Consider the following 25,386-nt stretch of genomic DNA (forward strand, 5'->3'; position numbering starts at 1 on the left):
ATTTGACAGATACCCCATGATGAAAACCAGCTTTGGAACTTTGTTGTCTCTCAGAAATCCTGCCTACTTGCTATGTGCAGGTCCTCTCTAGATACTGAGAATCAAGAAATAAATGATAAGACTCTGTCCTAGAAAGCTCTGTCTAAAGGGGAAGATGACCAAATAAGCAAAAATAAAACAAAATAATTCATTGATGGAGGCTGGTGCAGTGTGCAACAGGAAGCCAGAGGGAGGAACTGTGTCTTAGAAGGGCTTCCAGGGAGCAAGATTGAAGGATGTGTAGTTTTCTTCCTGAAGAAATGAAGAAAGAGTATTTTATCCAGCAGGAGCAGCACCTTCAGAAGTGAAGAGTATGCCCTGGTGCCTGATCTAACCACAGGCCACTTACCCACCAGTCTCGAAATGCAAGTGTCATGTGATATTTATGGCTGCTGTCCTCATCCCTCAACTTGTTCCCCGCCTGCTCTTGCTGGGATCCCATTCTCTTCCAGCTTCCAGGTCTTGCCTGTGTGGTTTCCACCTGTGTTTAGCCCTCTGGGGTCAGTGTGTGTGCTTGGTGCTGGCACTGCAATGTTTCTTGTTATGTACAAGTTGGTTTGCCCATCAAGGCCCTGGTCCCTATGTTACTGAGGTCAGGAAACTCCACGCTAGATGCTTTAGCAATCACCCAGCGAAGCCAGCCTTGGGCATACTGTGACATCAAAGAAAACAGAATGTGAATCCAATATATTTGAAAAGTGGCTTGCAAGGAAAGAGAGAGACATGTCTGGGGAAGGCTTCTAGTCACATTCTGGGTCTTGCTAACCAAGGACACATATCACATGACATAGAGTAATGAAACCTGTGATTTGGGTTAGAAAATCTGAACAAAATTTTTGGCTCCCAAACTGGGCTTCTGTCCCTTGCAGGATAAAATCCAGACTCCTTGACATGGATAGCTTTCCATTATCCAATAGTAATGTACCTACCCTGTTTCTTTTCTTACTTCAACCTACATACTTTTGCTCCAACTTCTTTGGACAACATGACCATTTGAAGATGTATTTTTTTTCTTTCATATTTTTGTGTCTTAGAACATTTTTTCTGCATGTGTTCCAGGAACTCCCCCTCCTAGCCTTGTAAAATCCAGCTTCAAAATCCAGCTTAGAGATCACTCAGCCAAGAGGTCACCTTCCCACTGAAGAGGTCTGGATGCACTGTCACTTTCCTCTCTTAACTACTGTCCCACTACCTTATATATCAACTTTCTTACCCATGAAGCTGCAAATCCTTAAAGGATAAGAGATGCGTATTTTTCATTTTAGTATTCAGTCCCCAGTGCTATGCTTTTTTAAAAGTTAATTTAATTATTACAAAACAATTGTGACAAGCATTTTTACCCCATGTTCAAAAATCCCATTTGTGAATATTGTACTCTGACCCATCTATTGTACTTTCTGGCAAACAATGATTCCTTCAAGACAAAAACATCTACTTAGTATTAAATTTATGTTTTGAATTTGGGAAAAAAAAAACAGCCCCAGACAATTTTGATAACATATTGAATTATCTTTAAATAAATCAAGTTAGGAGATTCTGAATTGTGTGAGTAACATAAGGTTTCTTTTTTTAGGTCAATATTTTCTTTTTCTTTTTTAACATTTATTTGTTTTCATTTTAGTTATACATGACAGTAGAGTCTACTTTGACATACTTATACAAACATGGAGTATATCTTGTTCTAATTAGGTTCCTAGTTTTGTGGATGTACACAATGTTGAGATTCACTGTGGGGTATTCATATGTGTTGTATTCATTCCACCATCTTTCCTATTCCCAACCCCAACTCCTTCCCTTCATTCCCCTTTGTCTAATCCAATGAACTTCCATTCTTCCTGTCCCCCTCCCTTGTTAGGTATTAGCATTCACATATAAGAGACCATTTGACCTTTGATTTTGGGGGGATTGGCTTTTTTCACTTAGCATGACAGTCTCTAGATCCTCATATTTAATAGTAAATGTCATAAAATCATTCTTTATTATGGCTGAGTAATATTCCATTGTAAATACTTATGCCACATTTTCTTTATCCATTCATCTGTTGAAGGGCACCTGGGTTGGTTCCATAGCCTAGCTATTGTGAATTGAGCTGCTCTAAGTATTACTGAGGATGCATCACTGTAGTATGCTGATTTTAACTCTTTGGGATATATATCAAGGAGTGGGATAACTGGCTCAAATGGTGGTTCCATTCCAAGTTTTCTGAGGACTCTCCATACTGCTTTCAATAGTGGTTGTACCAATATGCAGTCCCACCAACAAAGTACAAGTGTACTCTTCTCCCCACATCCTCACAAACTTATTGTTACTTGTGTTCTTGATAATTGCCATTCTGACTGGAGCGAGGTGAAATTTCATTGTAGTCCTAATTTTCATTTCCCTAATTGCTAGAGATGTTGAACATTTTTTCATATATATGTTGACTTCATATTTCTTCTTTTGAGAAGTGTCTGTTTAGTTTCTTTGCCCATTTATTGATTGCGTTATTTGTTTTTCTTGGTGTTAAGCTTTTTTAGTTCTTTGTATATTCTGGAGATTAATGCCTTATCTGAGGTGCAGGTGGCAAAGATTTTCTTCCATTCTGTAGGCTCTCTCTTCACCTTTTTGATTGTTTCCTTTGCTGTGAAGAAACTGTTTAGTTTGATACTTTTGGTTTGAAACTTTTTAGTTTGATACCATTTGGAAGAGCTCAAACTATCTCTATTTGTTTCCTTTGCTGTGAAGAAACTTTTTAGTTTGAAACTTTTAGTTTGAAACTTTTTAGTTTGATACCATTTGGAAGAGCTCAAACTATCTCTATTTGCCAATAACATGATCTCATATTTAGAAAACCAAAAAAACTCCACCAGAAAATGCGAAGAACTCATAAATGAACTCAGCAAAGTAGCAGGATATAAAATTAACACCCATAAAACAATAATGTTCCTGTACAACAAAGATGAATCTGATGAAAAAGAAATTAGGAAAACTATCCTGTTCACAATAACCTCAAAAAAAAAAAAAATTGGGGAATCATCTAACAAAAGGGGTGAAAGACCTCTACAATGGAAACTACAGAACATGAATGAAAGAAATTGAAGAAGACCTTAGAAGATGGAAAGATCACCCATGATATTGGATAGGCAGAATTAATATTGTCAAAATAGCCACACTACTAAAAGCACTATACAGATTTAATGCATTTCCTATTAAAATTCCAATGATGTTCTTCATAGAAATAGAAAAAGCATTCATGAAATTCATTTGGAAAAATAAGAGACCCAGAATAGTCAAAGCAATCCTTAATGAGAAAAGTGAAGCAGGAGGCATCACAATACCAGACCTCAAATTATACTACAGAGCTATAGTACAAAACCAGCATGGCACTAGCACCAAAACAGACATGAGAACCAATGGAATAGAAGACTAAAAGACAAACCAACATAAATATGTTTATCTCATACAAGACAAAAGCACCAAAACCATTCATTGGAGAAAAGATAGCCTCTTCAACAAATAGTGCTTGGAAAACTGGAAACTCATATGTAGTAGAAGGAAATTTCACCCTTATCTCTCAACCTACACAAAACTCAACTCAAAGTGGATCAAAGACCTAGGTATTAGACTACAAACCCTGCACCTACTAGAAGAAAATCTAAGCTTAACACTCCAACATGTCAGCTTAGGAACTGACTTCCTCAGTATGAAGTACTCTTAATGAATGTCCATTGAATAATGTGCAAGTTGTTGTATATGTGAGAATAAGATGAAAATATTTCAAGATGTTGTGGGAACATGGAAAGATCACTAGCCATATAAATCCTCTAGGGAAAAAAGTATTAAAAGACAAACTACAGAAAATCAAAGTTGGATGCAAGAGGAGGTCATTAACCAAAAATTGACTCCTGTATTAAGCCATAACAAAAATATTTTTTGGTTCCCCCTCCCAAAAGATACCACACAGGCCACATTCATAGAGTACAATGCAATAAAATTAAACATCAAAAACTAATACTTAATTAAACAAAATATGTAGTTAGAAATTTAAAAGCAATATTCTAAATTACTCTTAGATATAAGAGAAAACAAACCTCATCAATGAATTCAGCAAAATAGCAGGCTATAAAATCAACACGCATAAATCTAAAGTATTTTTATATGCAAGAAATGAAACAGCTGAAAGGGAAATGAGGAAAACGACTCCATTTGCAATAGCCTCAAAAAAACAAAAATACTTGGGCATCAATCTAACCAAAGAGGTAAAAGATCTCTACAATGAAAACTACAAACCATTGAAGAAAGAAATTGAGGAAGACCTTAGAAGATAGAAAGATCTCCCATGTTCTTGGATAAGCAGAATTAATATTGTTCAAATGGCCATACTACCAAAAGTGCTATACAGATTCAATGCAATTCCAATTAAAATCCCAATGATGTACCTTACAGAAATAGAGCAAGCAATCATGAAATTCATCTGGAAGAATAAGAAATCCAGAATAGCTAAAACAATCCTTAGCAGGAAGAATGAAGCAGGCGGTATCGCAATACCAGAACTTCAACTATACTACAAAGCAATAGTAACAAAAACGGCATGGTATTGGTACCAAAAGAGACAGGTAGATCAATGGTACAGAATAGAGGACACGGACACAAACCCAAATAAATACAATTTTCTCATACTAGACAAAGGTGCCAAAAATATGCAATGGAGAAAAGATAGCTTCTTCAACAAATGGTGCTGGGAAAACTGGAAATCCATATGCAACAGAATGAAACTAAACCCCTATCTCTCACCCTGCACAAAACTCAACTCACAATGGATCAAGGACCTTGAAATCAGACCAGAGATCCTGCATCTTATAGAAGAAAAAGTAGGTCCAAATCTTCAACTTGTTGGCTTAGGATCAGACTTCCTTAACAGGACTCCCATAGCACAAGAAATAAAAGCATGAATCAACAACTGGGAAAGATTCAAACTAAATAGCTTTCTCTCAGCAAAGGAAACTATCAACAATGCAAAGAGAGAGCCTACAGAGTGGGAGAATATCTTTGCCACTCATACTTCAGTTAGAGCACTGATTTCCAGAATATATAAAGAACTCAAAAAACTCTACACCAAGAATACAAATAACCCAATCAACAAATGGGCTAAGGATATGAACAGATGCTTCACAGAAGAAGATCTATAAACAATCAACAAACATATGAAAAAATGTTCACCATCTTTAGTAATAAGAGAAATGTAAATCAAAACTACACTAAGATTCCATCTCACCCCAATTAGAATGGTGATTATCAAGAACACAAGCAACATTAGGTGTTGGAGAGGATGTGTAGGAAAAGGTACACTCATACATTGCTGGTGGGGATGCAAATTAGTGCAGCCACTCTGGAAAGCAGTGTGGAGATTCCTTAGAAAACTTGGAAAGGACCCACCATTTGACCCAGCTATCCCACTCCTTGGCCTATACCCAAAGGACTTAAAATCAGCATATTACAGAGATACAGCCACATCAATGTTCATAGCTGCTCAATTCACAATAGCCAGACTGTGGAACCAACCTAGATGTCCTTCAGTTGATGAATGGATAAAGAAACTGTGGTGTATATATATACAATGGAATATTACTCAGCTATAAAGAATAATAAAATTATGGCATTTGCAGGCAAATGGATGAAATTGGAGAATATCATGCTAAGTGAGATAAGCCAATCTCAAAAATCCAAAAGGCAAATGATCTCACTGATAAGCAGATGATGACACATAATGCGGGGTGGGAGGGAGGCAAGAATGGAGGAAGGAGGGACTGTATAGAGGGAAAAGAGGGGTGGGGGGGGGGAAGGAAAAAAATAACAGAATGAATCAAACATCATTACCCTATGTAAATGTATGATTATGCAAATGGTATGCTGCTACTCCATGTACAAACAGAAACAACACATATCCCATTTGTTTACAATAAAAATAAATTAAAATTTAAAAAATGGAAATCTCAAATTGCAACAATGAATAATAAAAATATTATTATATATTAAAACAGGCAGAGTACAGGCAAAGAAAGGGGAAAATTTACAGACTTCAATATTTACTATGGAAACATATTTTTTAAAAATACATAAATGCTACAAACTTCAACTTAAGGCAATTATATAAATACTAAAAAATGAAGAATATAATAAAAGTAAATGCATAAATTAATGAAACAGAATAAAAGAATTTATTAGTAAAATTTAAAACTGATTTTTTAACAGACCAATGTATATAAGCAATAGACAAATAATAAACTACAGGGAAGGAAAAATTACAAATGACAAATAATATGGGTGTTTCTTAATTTTGAGAAAATATTATGTAAAATATAATCAGTAAATTTGAAAATTCAGATACAATGGTTTTTAGAACAATTTAATTGGCCAAATTGGCTAAAGAAGTAGAAGCTCTGAGTAAACCAAGAAAAGGAGTTAATATGTTACTCAAGTACTTCTACTTTTAAAAAGTCTTGAGGCTCAGATGAGGACAAGTCTTTCCGCGTTACACAAACTGTTCCAGAGTACAGACATTCCCCAGTTATAAGGCTGATGCTACAATTGGACAAAGATAACACAAAACTTGAAAGGTAAAATCCCTTTTCTTATGAGTAATAGATATGCATACCCTTAATAAAACATTAACCAAAATGTAGCCATCTGTTAAAATAATAATGCACTATAACCAAGTAGATTTTATTCACTGAATGCAAAAATGATTCCAAATTTAAGGGATAAAGCCATACATAAAATGAACAAAGAAAAAGTACTTCCCATCATCATCAGTACAATGAGAGAAAAGACTATCATTTGTAATAGCTTCAACAATATACATTTTATAGAAATAAACTTAGGATAAACATTTAAGATTTATGTGAATAATATAAAATTTTAGTAAAAAAATAATGACAACATGTATCTGAATGGGAAACCTCACTATTATAAAGATGTCACTTCTTCAAATTTATTAACCCTAAACCCAATCTAAATCCCGATTTTATTTATAGAACTTGATAAGCTGATTCTAAAGGTGGTTGGTAGGAGAAAATGCATAAAATGATAGCCAAAGGAAAAAAGATAAAAGAAAACTTGCCCTATTAGATAGTAAAACACACTAATGAACAAAAAGAAGAAGAAAGTGCATGTACTCATTGCCTAAAAGTTTAGTATATGGTAATGATGGAATTTTAAATCAGTTGGGTAAAGAATGTACAATTCAATAAATGGTATTGGGACAATTGGTTATTTGGAAAAAAAAATAGGTCCCTATCTCACATCACAACAAAAGTAAATCCCTGACAAATTAAGGCACAAAAAGTATATGTGAAAACTATAGAGAAATATAAATGATAAATTTAGGATATACATTGCATTTCTCAGACCACATACAAAAGTCACAAGGGAAAAGACTGATTGATTTTACAACAAAATTTTCAAGAGAAAAATGACAAATTAGGACAAAATATTTGCAACATGTACAATACATAAAGAAGAGAGAAATATGCATTCATATACTGCATAATACAGAAAGAATATACATTCAGAACATACAAATAACACTGTAAAACACACTCAGAAAAAATGTATCAATGATAAGAATAACAAACTCACAAAAATAAAAATTAACATGGCAAATAAACATTTAAAAAGTTGTCCAACCTCATTACTAATTAGAGAAATTCAAATTAAAAAGATTTCAAGATGGCAGATTAGAGGAAGGCTGGATTTCCAGTTTCTCTGTGGCTCCAGAATCAAAAAGAGGGAGTACTGCTTCTTAGCAAGGTGGGTGAAAGAGGGATTTCACTAAAATTCAATATTGGAGAGTGTCTTAGAGACTCTGAAATTTAGGTGCACTGAGCAAAGAATAAAAGGATACATTGGAGCCAAGCCAGCTGTGGCAGCAGTGTTGGTCCACTATGGAGAGGAGGGATAACACAGAGAGAAACACAATGGATAGATTTGGTATGGAAAATTCTATAAATTAGAAAAGCTGCCTGAACTTACTTGATCCAGAGGTTGCACCACAACTGGTATTTTAAAAGTGCTCTTTATTTCTCAAACTGTCGATTGGAGAGCTGAGGTGAAGCCATCTTGAGGAGGCCACACTGTAGCTGCTGCTGCAGGAACCCAGGAGACCACAGCAAACATTGTCATACTTCCCTGGCAAGTGCCTGTCATGCAGCTTCATGGGTATCTAGCAGTTCATGAGTGAAACAGACAGAGATTGTATCCAGGGAAATTCAGGTAAGAAAAATGAAGGGGAGCCCAACTCCCTTTCCCTTTGAGTCTGGCAGCTTACATGACCAGTTGAAGAGGGTTGGGTGTCTGAACAGGATGGTGTGAATATACTCAGGTGCTAAGCCTGGGAAGGTTGTGTCCATGAGCAGTGGAGTAGGTGCAGGACTGGCTTTCCTGACCCACAGGTAAAATTCTTGGGAGACTCCTAAGGTCTAGACTCCCAGCAGAGATCATCATCTGTCTGGCCCTAAGCATGTGTTGATTTAACTTCTCCCTAACAGATAGCACCCAACAAAGCTGCTAAGTCCTGATTAAACCTAAGTCCCGGGGAACTCCCCGGCCCATAGACCTCTGAAACAGCCCCACTCTGGAAATGCATTGATCTGACCCGGATAAAACTCCAGTCAACCAATAGTACTTCCCACTTCTTCCTACCTTATACTGGTAAGGAGGAAAGCTGAGAGCTATTTCAACTTATTTTAGTCTGGCCACTCCAACTGGCAGTTCAGTGAACAACACAAAAAGAGGAAGGGGTTAATAAACCCTAGCCCTTGGGCATGTCTCTCTCTCTCTCTCTCTCTCTCTCTCTCTCTCTCTCTCTCTCTCTCTCTCTCTCTCTCTCTCTCTCTCTCCACATAGTTAAAAAAAAAATGGAAAGGGCAGTTGGCATACTGGAACTTCAGCTATACTTTCATACATTTTTCCATTTTAACCACCTCAGTGGAGATAATTCTTTCATTTTTTTATTCAGAATCTTTTTCCTGTTGTTTGTTTCTTTGTTGGTGTTCTGCTAACTGGATTATGGACATATCTATATGTGTATATATATATATATTATTTGTTTTGTTTCTTTTTTCTCATTTTTAGCATTTTTAATGCAGTTATTTTTCCTTGCCTTGGCTTTTGAGGGTTAGAGTTTGGGGTTTGTTTATTTCAGTTGGGTTCAATTTTTGTTTCTTGTTTCTCTTTTTCTCCTTTCTTCTCCCACTAATAGACAAATTCTCTTTTTATTCCTTTCTCTCTTACCTTGTTCTCCCTATTTTTCTCCTACTTCCTTATAACCGTCATATGTTACATCTCTTCTGCATTCTCTCTATTTTTTTTATTGCTTGCTCTATTTAGTTATACAGGGTGCATTTTGATTCATTGGGGTGTCAATGCACTTTTTGAACATTATAAACTCTCTACCTTCCAATCACATTTTCTTTTCTCTTAATGAACATCTTTTAGGACACATTGTTTTAGGTAATTCCTGCCCCTATCATTCACATTTTTGCAATTATTACTGCTGTGGATGACATAGTTAACACCTGCTGTTTGCTTCAACACCAGATCTAGTTCATGGTTACTTATTGGTTTTGCCACTGGTAATTGCTGACCCCACCATTCCTGTTTTATGGTAAAAATTAGTGTTGTAGATGTCATAGTAGCTACTGGGTAATTATGTTAATTCTGTGTATTACTTGCATCAGTTGTAGCTATTGTTTCCCCATTTTCTGTGAGGTGCTAGAAACCTTCAGGAACACTGCAAGTTCACAAGGTAGGGATTCTGCTTTTGAACTACACTCCACAAAAAGACAAAGCTCCTTGCCTAACACACAAATTAACAACACTTAAACTTCAGCTATAATTTCATACAAAAAAAAAGAAACAAAAATCCAAACTCACAACCAGGCACCAAGTAGAAATGACTAGGGGTAGGCCCTCAGGTCTCATTCATTGACACCTTCTGCTATATCAAAAACAGAAGGAATTAATACAAAGCCTGTAGATAACACACCTATGAGGGGGTCTCAATTGAGATCTCTCTAAAGACATTTTGACAATAGAAATGTGCCCTCAAAAGGCCTATACATAAAAGTGGAAGATAAATTCATCCCAACTAATGCATAAAACCCAACACAAGAATACAAGAAACATGAAAAAACAAGATAACATAACTCATAAAGTTTACAATTCACCAGCAACTGACCTCAAAGATATTTCAAGTGGATGAAATATCAGATAAAGAATTCAAAAGAATGGTTATAAAAATTATCAATGAATTCAAAGAGAACACAGAAAAACAACTGAATGAGTTAAGGAAGTCAGTACAGGATATGAATGAGGAATTCAATAAGGAGATAGAAATATTGAAAAAGAACCAAATGGAAATCTTGGAAATGAAAGACACAATAAATCAGATAAAGTGATCAGTTGAAAGTTTCTATAAAGAGTAGACAATGCTGAAGACAAAATCTCAGAGCTGAAAGACAAAGTGACCAGCCTTGAACATTCAGACATTATTAAAGAAAAGTAAATAACCATGATAATAATATACAAGAACCGTGGGACAACATTAAGACATAAAATTTAAGAATCACTGGGCTCAAGGAACACTGTGAGATGCAGGATAATAGAATGGATAATTTTTTTTTTTTTTTTTTTTTTTTTTTTTGGCAGTGCTAGGGATTGAACCCAGGGCCTTGTGCATGTGAGGCAAGCACTCTACCAACTGAGCTATGTCCCCAGTCCCTTTTTTTTTTTTTTTTTTAGAATGGATAATGTTTTCAGGGGAAAAAAAAAAAATTTTTTTCCAAACCTTGAGAATGAGATGAACATCCAGATACAAGAGGCATTTGGAATTCAAATAGACAAGATCAAAAAAAGACCTCTCCATGTCACAGTATTATTAAAATGCCTAAAATGCAGAACAAAAATAGAATTTTTAAAATCTCAAGAGAAAAATATAAGGTCACATTTACAAATAAGTCAATTAAAATTACTTCCAATTTCAAAGTACAAACTCTATAAGCCAGGAGGGCTTGGAATAATTTGTTCCAAGTCCTGAAAGAAAATAACTGTCAACCAAGATTGCTATATTCAGTAAAGCTATACTTCAAAATCAAAAGGGAAATAAAAACCTTCCAAAATAAGCAGAAAGTAAAAGAATTCATGACTACTAACTCAGGACTACAAAACTTACTTAAAGAAATACTCCACACAGAAGAAATCAAAAACAAACCCCAAAGCTCACAAATGAACAAATCTCACTTGAAGAGTAGATAAGCAAATGAGAAATAGGACCAAATTAAACATTATAAATAAGTCAAAATGGTAGGAATTAATAAACATTTCTCTATAACATCTAATATAAATGGTTTCAACTCTTCAATTAAAAGACATAGCCTGACAGAACTGATTTAAAAACAAGACACAGCTATATGTTGTTTGCAAGAGACTCACCTTACAGGCAAAGACAGCCAAAGGCTGCAAGTGAAAGAATGGAAACTGATAAACCATGTGAATGGAGCCTGAAAACAAGCAGGACTAGCTACTGTCATATCTGACAAAGCAGACTTCAAACCAAAATTAATCAGAAGAGACAAAGAAAGTCACTTCATACTGGTAAAGGGATAATACAACAAGAAGACAAAATGAGAGTAAATATTTATGCTTCAAACATGGGTGTAACTAATTACATAAAAGAGACACTACTCAAATTAAAGCCTCAGATAGACCCCGTATAGTAACACCAGATCATTTAAACACACCTCTATCATCAATAGATACATCATCTAGACATAAACTCAGTAAAGACTCTGGATCTGAAAGAAATATAAATAATAAATAAATAAAATGGACTTAATAGGCATCTATAGAATATTTTATCCAAAAACAGCTAAATATACTTTCTTCTCAGTAGCTCATGGAACCTGTTCCAAAATAGATCATATTTTAGGCCACAAAGCAACTCTTAGCCAAAACAAAAACATTGATATATTGATGCATCTCGAGGCCCTTGAAAAATAACAAACCAATTCCAAAACCAGTAGAATGAAGGAAATGATTAAGATCAGATCTGAAATTAATAAAATCAAATTTTTAAAAAGTACAAAGAATCAACAAAGCAAAGAATTGGTTCTTTGAAAAGATAAACAAGATTGATAAGCCTACTCATTGAGAAAGAGACCCAAATTAATAAAATTAGAGATGAAAATGAGAAATATCCACAAACATCATAGAATTCCAGAGGATCATTAAAGACTATTTTGAAAATATATACTCAAAAAACTAGGAAACCTAGAAGAAATGTATATATTCACAGACATATGTAACCTGCCAAAATTGAATGAAGAGGACATCAAAAAAAAAAAAAAAACTAAACAGACCAATAACTAAAAATGGGATAGAAGCAGTAATAAAAAGTCTTCGGTTTCAAGATGGCAGACTAGAGGGTGGCTACATTTCATGTTGCTCCAGGACTCAGGATTCAAGAAGAGGAGATATTGAGAGACTTGAGACCACCTCAAAGCAGCTGGGTGAGTCTCTCCCGTTGGGGAGGCGTCCCGGCTGGGGCAGTAGTCCCAGAACACAGGGAACTTTGTGAAGTAGAGATGCCCAATGAGACACCCCTCCCCCCACTGGAGCAGTGAACTCGGACAACTGGGAGCATCGTAGAGGAGGCCACTCAGCACAACACTGGGACTTGGAGCAACCACTGGGGCTCCGGGTGGCTGCCCAGAGGAGGAGCTGCGCAGTGAGCTGTTTGGACTCAGAGCGACCCCTCCTGAACACTGTGGGGGGGGCTGCCTGGAGGAGGAGGAGGAACGGGGCGGAACACTTGGACTCTGAGTGACTGCACAGGGCTACGGGCAGTTGTCAGGAGGAGGAGGCACACAGTGAGTTGCTTGGACTCCTAGCGACCGCACCAGAACACCGGGTGGCTGCCTGGAGGAAGAGGCATGCGGTGGGTCCCTGGGACTCGGAGCAACTGTACGGGGCTCCAGGTGGCAACTCAGAGGAGGTGCTGCATAACCAGGCGATTAGGTGCAGAGCAGTGTCCCAGGACCTAGGAGACTTCTTGGTGGAAGAGCCACACAGAGACAAGCTGAGGGGTGGAGCAAAGGTTCCAGGACTGCAGGCAGATTCTCTGAGAAGAGGCAGCCTAAGGAGACTCGTCTGCGAAGGGTGAGGCTCCCAGGCCCAGGAGGTAGGGCCGGGCCCCTGGGAACTTTGCAGAGGAAGGCAGCCCAGCCCAGGTGGATTGAGGGGAACCTCTAGGAGGGGAACTGACCAGCGATACCTCCCCACCAGGTGAGTCTTCCCTGCCGGGTGAGGTTTTCTCACAAGGACAGTAAAACCAGAGACACAGGCCCAAACAGGCCTTGCCCCAGCCCACAGCCTAGTTCCCCTTTGGATGACCATTGGTCAACAAGTGGAGGCACCTCTGCCCACTAGCAGGGAATATACCCCACCTGAAGGCCACCACCCCTAGAGAGGCAGCTTCCTTGTGGAGCACCGCATTATCACCTTCCTCCAAGACTTCAGCCTACTGAAGGCTAAGAGGGGATATCTAGAAATCTTCAGGGACATTATAAGTCAATAGAGGAAATCTGCAATATCTCAGCAGTCCACTGATACCTGAACAATATGAGAAAACAAGGGAAGAAAATGCCCCAAACAAATATAGATGTTACATCAACAAAATCCAATGACAGCATGACAGAAGAAATACAGAAAGGGAGTTCAGAATGTACATAATTAAAATGATCAGGGAAGCAAACGATGAGATGAAAGAGCAAATGCAGGCATTGAATGATGAGATGAAAGAGCAAATGCAGGCACTGAATGATTGCACCAATCGACAGTTAAAAGAGCAAATACAGGAAGCAAAATATCATTTCAATAAAGAGTTATAGATATTGAAAAAAAAAACAAACAGAAATCCTTGAAATGAAAGAAACAATAAACCAAATTAAGAACTCCATAGAAAGCACAACCAATAGGATAGAACACCTGGAACACAGAACCTCAGATATTGAAGACAAAATATTTAACCTCGAAAACAAAGTTGACCAAACAGAGAAGATGGTAAAAAACCATGAACAGAATCTCCAAGAACTATGGGATATCATGAAAAGGCCAAATTTAAGAATTATTGGGATTGAGGAAGGCTTAGAGAAACAAACCAAAGGAATGAACAATCTATTCAATGAAATAATATCAGAAAATTTCCCAAATCTGAATGAAATGGAAAATCAAGTTCAAGAGGCGTATAGGACTCCAAATACACAAAATTACAACAGACCCACACCAAGGCACGTTATAATGAAAATACCTAACATACAAAATAAAGACAGAATTTTAAAGGCTGTGAGAGAAAAGAACCAAATTACATTCAGGGGAAAACCAATACAGATAGCAGCAGATTTTTCAATCCAGACCCTAAAAGCTAGAAGGGCCTGGAACAACATTTTTCAAGCCCTGAAAGACAATGGATGCCAACCAAGAATCTTATACCCAGCAAAACTTACCTTCAAATTTGAGAATGAAATAAAATCCTTTCATGATAAACAAAGGCTAAAAGAATTTACAAAAAGAAAGCCAGCATTACAGAACATTCTCAGCAAAATATTCCATGAGGAAGAGATGAAAAACAAAGAAGCAAATCAACAAAGGGAGGAATTATCCTAAATAAATTGTCAAATAAAGGAGGAACCAAGTCGTGTCAAAAAATAAGTAAATAAATAAAATTTTAAAAAATGAACCAAATGACCAGGAATACAAATCATATCTCAATAATAACCCTGAATGTCAATGGACTGAACTCATCAATCAAAAGACATAGACTGGCAGATTGGATTAAAAAGAAAGATCAATTATATGTTGCCTGCAAGAGATTCACCTCATAGAAAGAGATACACACAGACTAAAGGTGAAAGGATGGGAAAAAACATACCATGCACATGGACTCAGCAAAAAAGCTGGGTTATCCATCCTCATTTCAGATAATGTGGACTTCAAGCCAAAGTTAGTCAGAAGGGATAAAGAAGGACATTTCATACTGCTTAAGGGAAGCATAAATCAGCAAGACATAACAATTATAAACATCTATGCCCCAAACAGTGGCTCATCCATGTATGTCAAACAAATCCTTCTCAATTTCAGAAACCAAATAGACCATAACACAATAATACTAGGCGATTTTAACATGCCTCTCTCACCACTGGACAGATTTTCCAAACAAAAATTGAACAAAGAAACCATAAATCTCAATAACATAATAAATAATTTAGACAACGGACATTTATAGAATATACCATCCAACCTAGAGCAAATACACTTTCTTCTCAGCAGCACATGGATCCTTCTCTAAAATAGACCATATATTATGCCACAAAGCTAATGTTAGCAAATACAAGAAGATAAAGACACTAGCATGTATTCTATCAGATCATAATGAATTGAAATTAGAAATAAATGAAAGAGTAAAAAACAGAAACTTCTCCAACACCTGGAGAAAAACAATATGCTATTATATGATGAATGGATAACAGAAGATATTAGGAAGGAAATTAAAAAATTCTTAGAGGTAAATGAGAACAAAGAAACATCATATCAAAATCTCTGGGACACTATGAAAGCACTACTTAGAGGAAAATTTATCTCATGGAGCCCATTCAATAAAAGAAGTAAAACTCAACAAATAAACGACCTAACACTACAGCTCAAAGCCCTAGAAAAAGAAGAACAGACCAGCACCAAAAGTAGTAGAAGACAGGAAATAGTTAAATTCAGAGCTGAAATCAACGAAATTGAAACAAAAGAAACAATACAAAAAATTGACAAAATAAATACTTGGTTCTTCAAAAAAATAAACAAAATTGATAAACCTTTAGCCACACTAACAAAGAGAAGACGAGAGAAAACCCAAATCACTAAAATTCGGAATGAACAAGGAAATATCACAACAGACACGACTGAAATACAAAACATAATTAGAAGCTATTTTGAAAATCTATACTCCAACAAAATAGAAAATTTTGAAGACATCAACAGGTTTCTAGAGACATATGAATTACCTAAACTGAACGAGGAGGACATACACAATTTAAATAGACCAATTTCAAGTAATGAAATAGAAGAAGTCATCAAAAGCCTACCAACAAAGAAAGTCCAGGACCAGATGGGTTCTCAGCCGAGTCCTACAAAACCTTTAAAGAAGAGCTCATGCCAATACTTCTCAAAGTATTCCATGAAATAGAAGAGGAGGGAACCCTCCCAAACTCATTCTATGAAGCCAATATTACCCTGATACCTAAACCACACAGAGACACATCGAGGAAAGAAAATTTCAGACCAATATCCTTAATGAACATCGATGCAAAAATTCTCAACAAAATTTAGCAAATCGCATACAAAAACATATTAAAAAGATAGTGCACCATGATCAAGTGGGTTTCATCCCAGGGATACAAGGTTGGTTCAACATCAGGAAACCAATAAATGTAATTCACCATATCAATAGACTTAAAGTCAAGAATCACATGATTATTTCAATAGATGCAGAAAAAGCATTTGATAAAATAGAGCACCCCTTCATACTCAAAACACTAGAAAAAATAGGGATAGTGGGAACATTCCTTAACATTGTAAAGGCCATCTATGCTAAGCCCATGGCTAATATCATTCTAAATGAAAAAAACTGAAAGCATTCCCCCTAAAAACTGGAACAAGGCAGGGATGCCCTCTTTCACCACTTCTATTCAATATCGTCCTTGAAACTCTAGCCAGAGCAATTAGACAGACCAAAGAAATTAAAGGGATATGAATAGGAAAAGAAGAACTCAAACTATCTCTATTTGCTGATGATATGATTATATACAGAGGAACCAGGAAATTCCATCAGAGAATTTTTGGAACTCATAAGTGAATTCAGTAAAGTAGCAGGATATAAGATCAATGCACATAAATCTAATGCATTTTTATACATAAGTGATGTATCTTTGGAAAAAATAATAGGAAAACTACCCCATTCACAATAGCATCGAAAAAAATAAAATACTTGGGAATCAATCTAACCAAAGAGGTGAAAGACCTCTACAATGAGAACTACAGAACACTGAAGGAAGAAATTAAAGAAAACCTTAGAAGATGGAAAGATCTCCCATGTTCTTGGATAGGCAGAATTAATATTGTCAAAATGGCCATACTACCAAAAGTGCTATACAGATTCAATGCAATTCCAATTAAAATCCCAATGACATACCTTACAGAAATAGAGCAAGCAATTATGAAATTCATCTGGAAGAATAAGAAACCCAGAATAGCTAAAGCAATCCTAGCAGAAAGAGCGAAGCAGGGGGTATCGCAATACCAGATCTTCAACTATACTACAAAGCAATAGTAACAAAAACAGCATGGTAATGGTACCAAAATAGACAGGTAGATCAATGGTACAGAATAGAGGACATGGACACAAACCCAAATAAATTCAATTTTCTCATACTAGACAAAGGTGCCAAAAATATGCAATGGAGAAAAGATAGCCTCTTCAACAAAAGGTGCTGGGAGAATTGGAAATCCATATGCAACAGAATGAAACTAAACCCATATCTCACCGTGCACGAAACTAAACTCAAAATGGATTAAGGACCTCGAAATCAGACCAGAGACCCTGCATCTTATAGAAGAAAAAGTAGGTCCAGATCTTCAACATGTCGGCTTAGAACCAGACTTCCTCAACAGGACTCCCATAGCACAAGAAATAAAAGCAAGAATCAATAAGTGGGATAGATTCAAACTAAATAGCTTTCTCTCAGCAAAGGAAACTATCAACAATGCGAAGAAAGAGCCTACAGAGTGGGAGAAAATCTTTGCCAATCATACTTCAGAGAGAGCGCTAATCTCCAGAATCTATAAAGAACTCAAAAAACTCTACACCAAGAATGCAAATAACCCAATCAACAAATGGGCTAAGGATATGAACAGACACTTCAAAGAAGAAGATCTACAAGCAATCAACAAACATATGGAAAAATGTTCAACATCTCTAGTAATAAGAGAAATGCAAATCAAAACTACACTAAGATTCCATCTCACCCTAATTAGAATGGCGATTATCAAGAATACAAGCAACAATAAGTGTTGGCGAGGATGTGGGGAGAAGGGTACACTCATACATTGCTGGTGGGGCTGCAAATTAGTGCAGTCACTCTGGAAAGCAGTGTGGAGATTCCTTAGAAAACTTGGAATGGACCCACCATTTGACCCAGCTATCCCACTCCTTGGCCTATACCCAAAGGACTTAAAATCAGCATACTACAGAGATACAGCCACATCAATGTTCACAGCTGCTCAATTCACAATAGCCAGACTGTGGAACCAACCTAGATGTCCTTCAGTTGATGAATGGATAAAGAAACTGTGGTATATATATACAATGAAATATTACTCAGCCATAAAGAATGATAAAATTATGGCATTTGCAGGCAAATGGATGAAATTGGAGACTATCATGCTAAGTGAGATAAGCCAATCTCAAAAAACCAAAGGAAGAATGATCTCACTGTTAAGTGGATGATGACACAAAATGGGGGATGGGAGGAGTTAGTGTTAGGGTTAGAGTTAGGGTTAGGGAGGAGCACATGAATGGAGAAAGGAAGGACTGTATAGAGGGATAAGAGGGTTGGGAGGGGTGGGGTGAGAAAAAATAACAGAATGAATCAAAAACTATTACCCTAGGTAAATGTATGATTACACAAATGGTATGCCTTTACTCCATGTACAGAGAAACAACATGTATCCCATTTGTTTACAATAAAAAATAAAAAAATAATAAATAAAAAGTCTTCCAATGAAAAAATGCCCAGGACTAGAAGAATTCTTAGCTGAATTCTACCAGACCTTTAAAGAATAACTAATCCCATGTCCCTCAAATTATTCCATGAAATAGAAAGAGATGGAACACTTCCAAATTCATTCTATAAAACCTGTATCACACTCATGCCAAAATTAATAAGGACATAGCAAGGAAAGAAAACTATAGACCAATATCCTTGATGAACTTAAATGCAAAAATCCTTACTAAAATATTAAAAAATCATATCCAATGACATATTGAGAAGATTGTACATCATGACCAAGTTGATTTTTTCCCAGAGATGCAAGGATGATTTAACACATGCAACTGATAAATGTAATTCACCACATGAATTAAAGACAAAAACCACTTATCTCAGTAGATGCAAAGAAAGCCTCTGATGAAATTCAGCACCCATTCATGATAAAAATGCTGAAGAAACTAGGGATAAAAGGAACCCATCAAAATTCTAATGATGTTCTTCAATAAAAAAAAAAAAAAAACTAGAAAAAAGCAGTTCTGAAATTCATTTGGAAAAATAAGAGGCCCAAAATAGCCAAAGCAGTCCTTTGCAAGACATGCGAAGTACTAAGCATCACAATACTAGACCTGAAATTATAATATAGAAGCACTGGATTGTGTAGCGGTAAATAAAGGGAGGGGAGGAGTGGGGGAAGGAAAAACAGTGGAATGAGACAAATATCATTACCCTATGTTCATGTATGAGTACACAAATGGTGTGAATCTACAGTGTGTATGACCATAGAAATTAATAAAATTTGTCTACAATGAAATAAAATGCATTCTGTAAAAATAAAAAAATAAAAAATAATTATACTATAGAGCTACACTAACAAAACCAGCATGGTACTAGCACCAAAAAAGAGGCATAAAAACGAATGGAATAGAATAGAAGACATTGAGATAAACCCACATAAATACAGTTATTTTATACTAGACAAAGATGATAAAAACATATGTTGGAGAAAAGACAGCCTTTTAAACAAATCGTGCTGGGAAAACTGGTTATCCATATGTAGAAAAATGAAACTAGACCCTTATCTCTTATCCTGCACAAAAATAAACTCAAAATGGAACAAATACCTGGGAATTAGAACAGAAATTATGCAATTCTGAGAAGAAAATGTAGCATCAACACTCCAGTATATAGACACAAGAAACAACTTCCTCAATAGGACCCGTAAAGCTCAGGAAATAATGCCAAGAGTTAATAAATGGGATGGCATTGAATTAAAAGGCTTCTGCACAGCAAAGGAAACAATTAGAAATGTGTTAGTAAGTGGGTAAATGAATTAAACAGACACTTCTTAAAAGACAAAATACTAATGGCCAAATATATGAAAAAATGTTCAACATCATTAGCAATCAGGGCACTCAAATTAAACTACACTGAGATTTTATCTCAAATCAGTCAGAATGGCAGTCATCAAAAATACAAATAAATGCTAGAGAGGATGTGGAGAAAAAGGAACATTTGTATACTGTTGGTGGGATTGTAAATTAGAACAATCACTGTGGAAATCAGTATGGAAATTTCTCAAAAGACTAGGCATGGAATCACCAGATGACCCAGATATACCACTCCTCAATATTTATCTTAAAGAATTAAAGTCAACCTACTATAGGGAAACATGAATATCCATGTTTATAGCAGCACAATTTATAATAGACAAACCATGGAACCAGCCTAGGTGTCCATCAATAGATGAAAAGATAAAGAAATATGGTGTATATACACCATAGAATTTTATTTAGTCATAAAGAAAACTGAAATTATGTCTTTTGTAGGAAAATGGGTAGAACTGGAGACCATTATGTTAAGTGAAATAATCCAAACTCAGAATGTCAAGGGTTATATGTTTTCTCTCATATATGGAAGTAAGAGAGGAAAAAGGAAAAGAAAGGGAATCTCTTAATTATCAAAGGGAGATCATTAGAGAGTAAAGGAACCAGAGACAGATAAGAGGGGAGGAAAAGTGGAAATAATGGGGAATGACACAGGCCAAATAATAATGTTCTATCATGCACATGAACAAATATGTAACAATAAATCCCAACATTATGTATATTTATAATGCCACAATAAAAAATGTAGGGGAAATTTTTCTATTAAAGAAGATGTTAATTTACCCATCCAATTAGCCAAAAATGAAAAAGTGATTGTTTTCCAATTCTGACAGTTACATAAGTAAATAAATACTTTTATAGATTTTTTCCTTAGGCTGTAGGAACTCTTCATTAAGTATAGTTTCCCTTTTTTAACAGTTTTCTTTTCCAAAGCTAATGTTATATAGTAAGGAGATAATCAAGATGGCCTGATGGTCATTTGTCATGATCACTTTCAATTGTGTAATCATAAAATTCTCATCACCTCCAAGGAGTCCCACATGTATGTCAGCTTCATCCTAACAAGGCCTATAAAACATTGGTTTCAACTCAGGTATAAGGTTCAGATCATTTACATTTTATTGGACTTTAAATGGAATACTGCTTTTTTGGAATAATCTTTCGAAAGTAAATAGAACTTTGAATAGAAAAATAATGTATCATATATATTGTTTTTATGTTGTTATGATGTCATTATATGTCTCCGCCTTATGAAAAAAAATGGAAGAAAATCATATTTCTGTATGTTCACATAAACGCAAGGTTAAAGCATATTTCTAAAAAGTCTGGAAGTAGACTCAGATGTCAGGACTAGAATTGAAGAGAGGATAAAAATTAACTTTTACTTATCAGTATTGTATGGGCGTTTATAAAGAGGATACTAATATTTAGTTGTATAGTTGGAGAAGAATTAAAAGAAGTTGCAAAGAATAGCAATAAAAACTTCAGCGTTTTCTGATACAGCCAGATTATCACTGGTCCTTGAATTGTCACTTAAGAACTAGCAAAGTCAACCTTTAAGGCTCCTGATAGCTCTGATCTTCAGTGTCTGCCTTGCAAGTCAAGGCTAGCTCAAAGGGTCCAAAACCTCCCCAGGCAGCAGCATGTGACTCCTGAATTCAGGGACCTGTCTTGGGATCCCAGGTGTGGCTTCAAAGTGCAATAGCAGGCCCCAAATTTGGAGCTGCTGAGAATCTCCACAAGTTCTGCACTAGTCTGATAATTCCTGAAAGAACAGAAGAGCTCCCAATCACACAGAGAGCTGTACCCTTCTAATCCCAACTGAGCTAAATGTAATGTCTTAAAACTCTCCACTCCCCTCCTCTTTCCCCCTCCTGCTTTGAGTCTCCATGTTTATTACGCAGTTACTGGAGGCCCCTCTGGGTCCCTCTGCCCCTGGAGCCCTTCCTAACTGTGGCCCAATTAAGCCACAGTTGAGTTTCTCTGAAGTGAGAATTCCTGGGAGGCTTGTTAAGTTCAGTGCTTAAGAAAATGAAAGGAATATCATTAAGAGCTTAGCTTATTAGGCAGCTGGGCCAACAACAGCAGCTACAGTGGAAGTGACTCAGTGTCCCTCAGAGGCACCTGAGGAGACTTGTTTTAACTTTTCCCTACATCGATCCCAAATGTGCATACTAGCTACCAAGCACAGACCCCAGGCCCCTTCTCTTTCACCATCGCCAAAACCCTGTTCTCTTCATCATACGTTACATCATCATAACTTATCTCATTAGTATTCACATCACTTTGATCCAACATCATCCTTTCCCTACTGCATTGTCATTCCCAACTCACCATCTCACCAGCATCATCAATATTATCATCACCCCCACACCAGCACCATCACTCAGCTTCACCACTCCATGGGCCCTTGACCACCACTACAATATACGTCAGCAGCTCATGAGAAGAGACCAATGTCCTGAGGAGTCAGAGGGAAAGTCTTTATTTTTAAAACAGACAAGAAAAATATTTTAAAATATCTGTTGTGTAATTCAATCAAGTGCAAGAGGACAAAACACGCCATGATAAAAAAAGGTCATTGATTGAAATAAGAAGAATGCATTAAATATAATAAAATAAGATTAGACACTAGAAACGGTACATGGAAAATGAACCTCTCATAAAAAATTGAAATATTCCCCAGAATGCAAGAGAAAAGAAAGAAAATTATGGTAATTGCAGAATGTAAGGTGAATCGCATTGATCCATTCTACAAGAATTAAAGAATTTCTAGAGAAGAAATTAGTAAATGTATCAGAGGTAATATCCAAAGGTATGATACAGGAAAACTTTCTAAATCTCAAAAGAAATACTCTGAAGATCAAAATGCCCCCTGTGCTCCAGGGAAAATTAATGAAAGAGATCTACACCTGCAGGTACTAACTTGATAATTTGTCCTCCATGCTGCAGCTAGAATGAACCATTCAAATGGCAAATCTTAGAACCTCACCCCCAGGTTTAAGTACTTCCATAATTTCCCAGAACTCTTAAGATAAAAGGTTAGATTCCCATGTGGTTTGCAAAACCCATGGTTTGGCACTGCACTTCTCCATTTCCTCAAATTCTTTAGAGTCCTTGTCTTACCCCAAGCTTTCCTAGGCACTGATTGGTGTTTCACCCAATGCTCCACCCCTTCAGGGCCTCAGACACCTCCTGAAGTTTCTCACAATCTCATACTATTTCATGTCTTCCATGAAGTGTTTGGAACTGGGCTCCAGAGGCACGTTGCATCCATATCTTACAACAGCAGCGCAAAGAGCAAGAATCCACCAGCATACTTACCTGGCAGGGGAGATACCATGATCACGAAGAATCCACCAGCAAGCATGCTGAGGTAATTAAGATGACAATTTGTTCAGACACTTGGGTTAAAGTGTGAGTAATATCATGTTCATTATCAGCTACACACACAGTCACACATACTGTCCCCAAGACTGCATATACTCTACCTTGGGCGCTGCAAGCTTATCTAGTGCCATCCTATTTTGCAAAACCACCTTTCTTTTCTTAGTAGTTTCCTCAGTTAACAAAGTTATGGCATGTTTAGTCTGCAACAGTAAGTTGTTACTCGTGCCCCAGGCTTGTTTAAGAAAATGTTCTCCTTAAATGGATAGAACTAGAGAGTATCATGTTAAGTGAAATAAGTCAAAACCCAAAGGTTAAGGGTTGTATGTTTTCTCTCATATGCGGAAGCTAGAGTGGAAAAAGGAAAACGAAGGTGGGGGTGGATCTCCTAAAAATTAAAGGGAGATCAGTAGAGGAAAGGGACCAGGGGGTGGGGGGGAATACTGGGGATAGTGGCCAGATTTTATTGTTCTATTGTGTGCATGTATGAATATGTGACGACAAAGTCCACCAATATGTATGACAAAGTCCATCAATATTTTTTATACTATGTATAAAAAATGAGGACATTAATAGAAAGAAAATAAAATGTTCTACTCTCTCTGTAACCTTAATGCTGGTGGCCATGGGCAAGATAAAAGGCCACTGATGTCTGGGTTTCTTTTAGTGTCATCAGCACCCCAGACAGATGAGTGACCCACCCCTTCATAAGTACTTCCATAATTCATGGAGTAATTCATGGAGTTACTCTCAGCCCTTAAGGCTTGTTTTCACAGGTCATTTTTGCTTTCAGTCAATCCAATTTCTCTTGGATTGTATAGTGGGTGGGAAATCCATAATACGTCCTGGCCTTGAGCCCACTGTTGCATGGCCTGTGAAATGGGTCCCTTGGTCACTCTCAACTGCCTGTGGTGTGCCATGTATGCCACTCAGCCAGATCAGTCCCTTCATAGTTGCTTTTTGATTGACTCTTTGGCTGGGGTAGGCTTGCATCAATCCTGTAACTGTGTCTAACAAGTCAATGTACATTTGGTCCCTTCTGATCATGGGAGAAGGCCAATGATGTCTATCTGCCATCACAAAGAGGTGTGATGTGCCCCTTGGTAGCATCCAGTCATCATGAGTACCATTGAGAGCAGGCAGGAGAGTTCTGGCTCGCAGCAGCAACATCAGACATCTTTATGGGCAGCCCCCAGGGAGTCAGGGCTGACCACATATAGTCTTTTGTTCTACATGCTTTAATATACCATGTGACCAAGTAGCAATTTCTTCTGCTGGAGCTCTCTCCAGCCATCTCATCTTTGCCAGCTGGTCAGCCTCATCATTTTCTGTAAAACTGGAGAGGGTAATGGGCAGTCACATGGGACATTGTGAAAACTTTGGTTATGACACAATGCCAAAAATTTTCCCATAGCTGTTCCCCCACCCACAGAGGCCTGTCATTCATTATCCACTGTTTCTGTGCCACTGAGGCAGCTGCGCTGGAAGTCCTCTGAGCACAGCCCAGCTGTCTGTGCAGATAGGCATAGCCCACTTTGCAAGCAGTAGCCACTCATACCACTTGCAGTTCCGCCCATTGGCTGCTATGTCCTTTCCTTCTTCAGTCTGCAGGGCCTCAATCACTGGATGATGGGCCACAGCTCTCCACACTTGGGGGTTTCCTTTTGCTGATCCATCAGTGTACCAGGCTGACTCTGATGTCGGAGATCAGCTTCTTCTACGGG

The sequence above is a fragment of the Sciurus vulgaris genome (assembly GCF_902686455.1).
Source record: "Sciurus vulgaris genome assembly, chromosome: 1".
Lineage (NCBI taxonomy): Eukaryota > Metazoa > Chordata > Mammalia > Rodentia > Sciuridae > Sciurus > Sciurus vulgaris.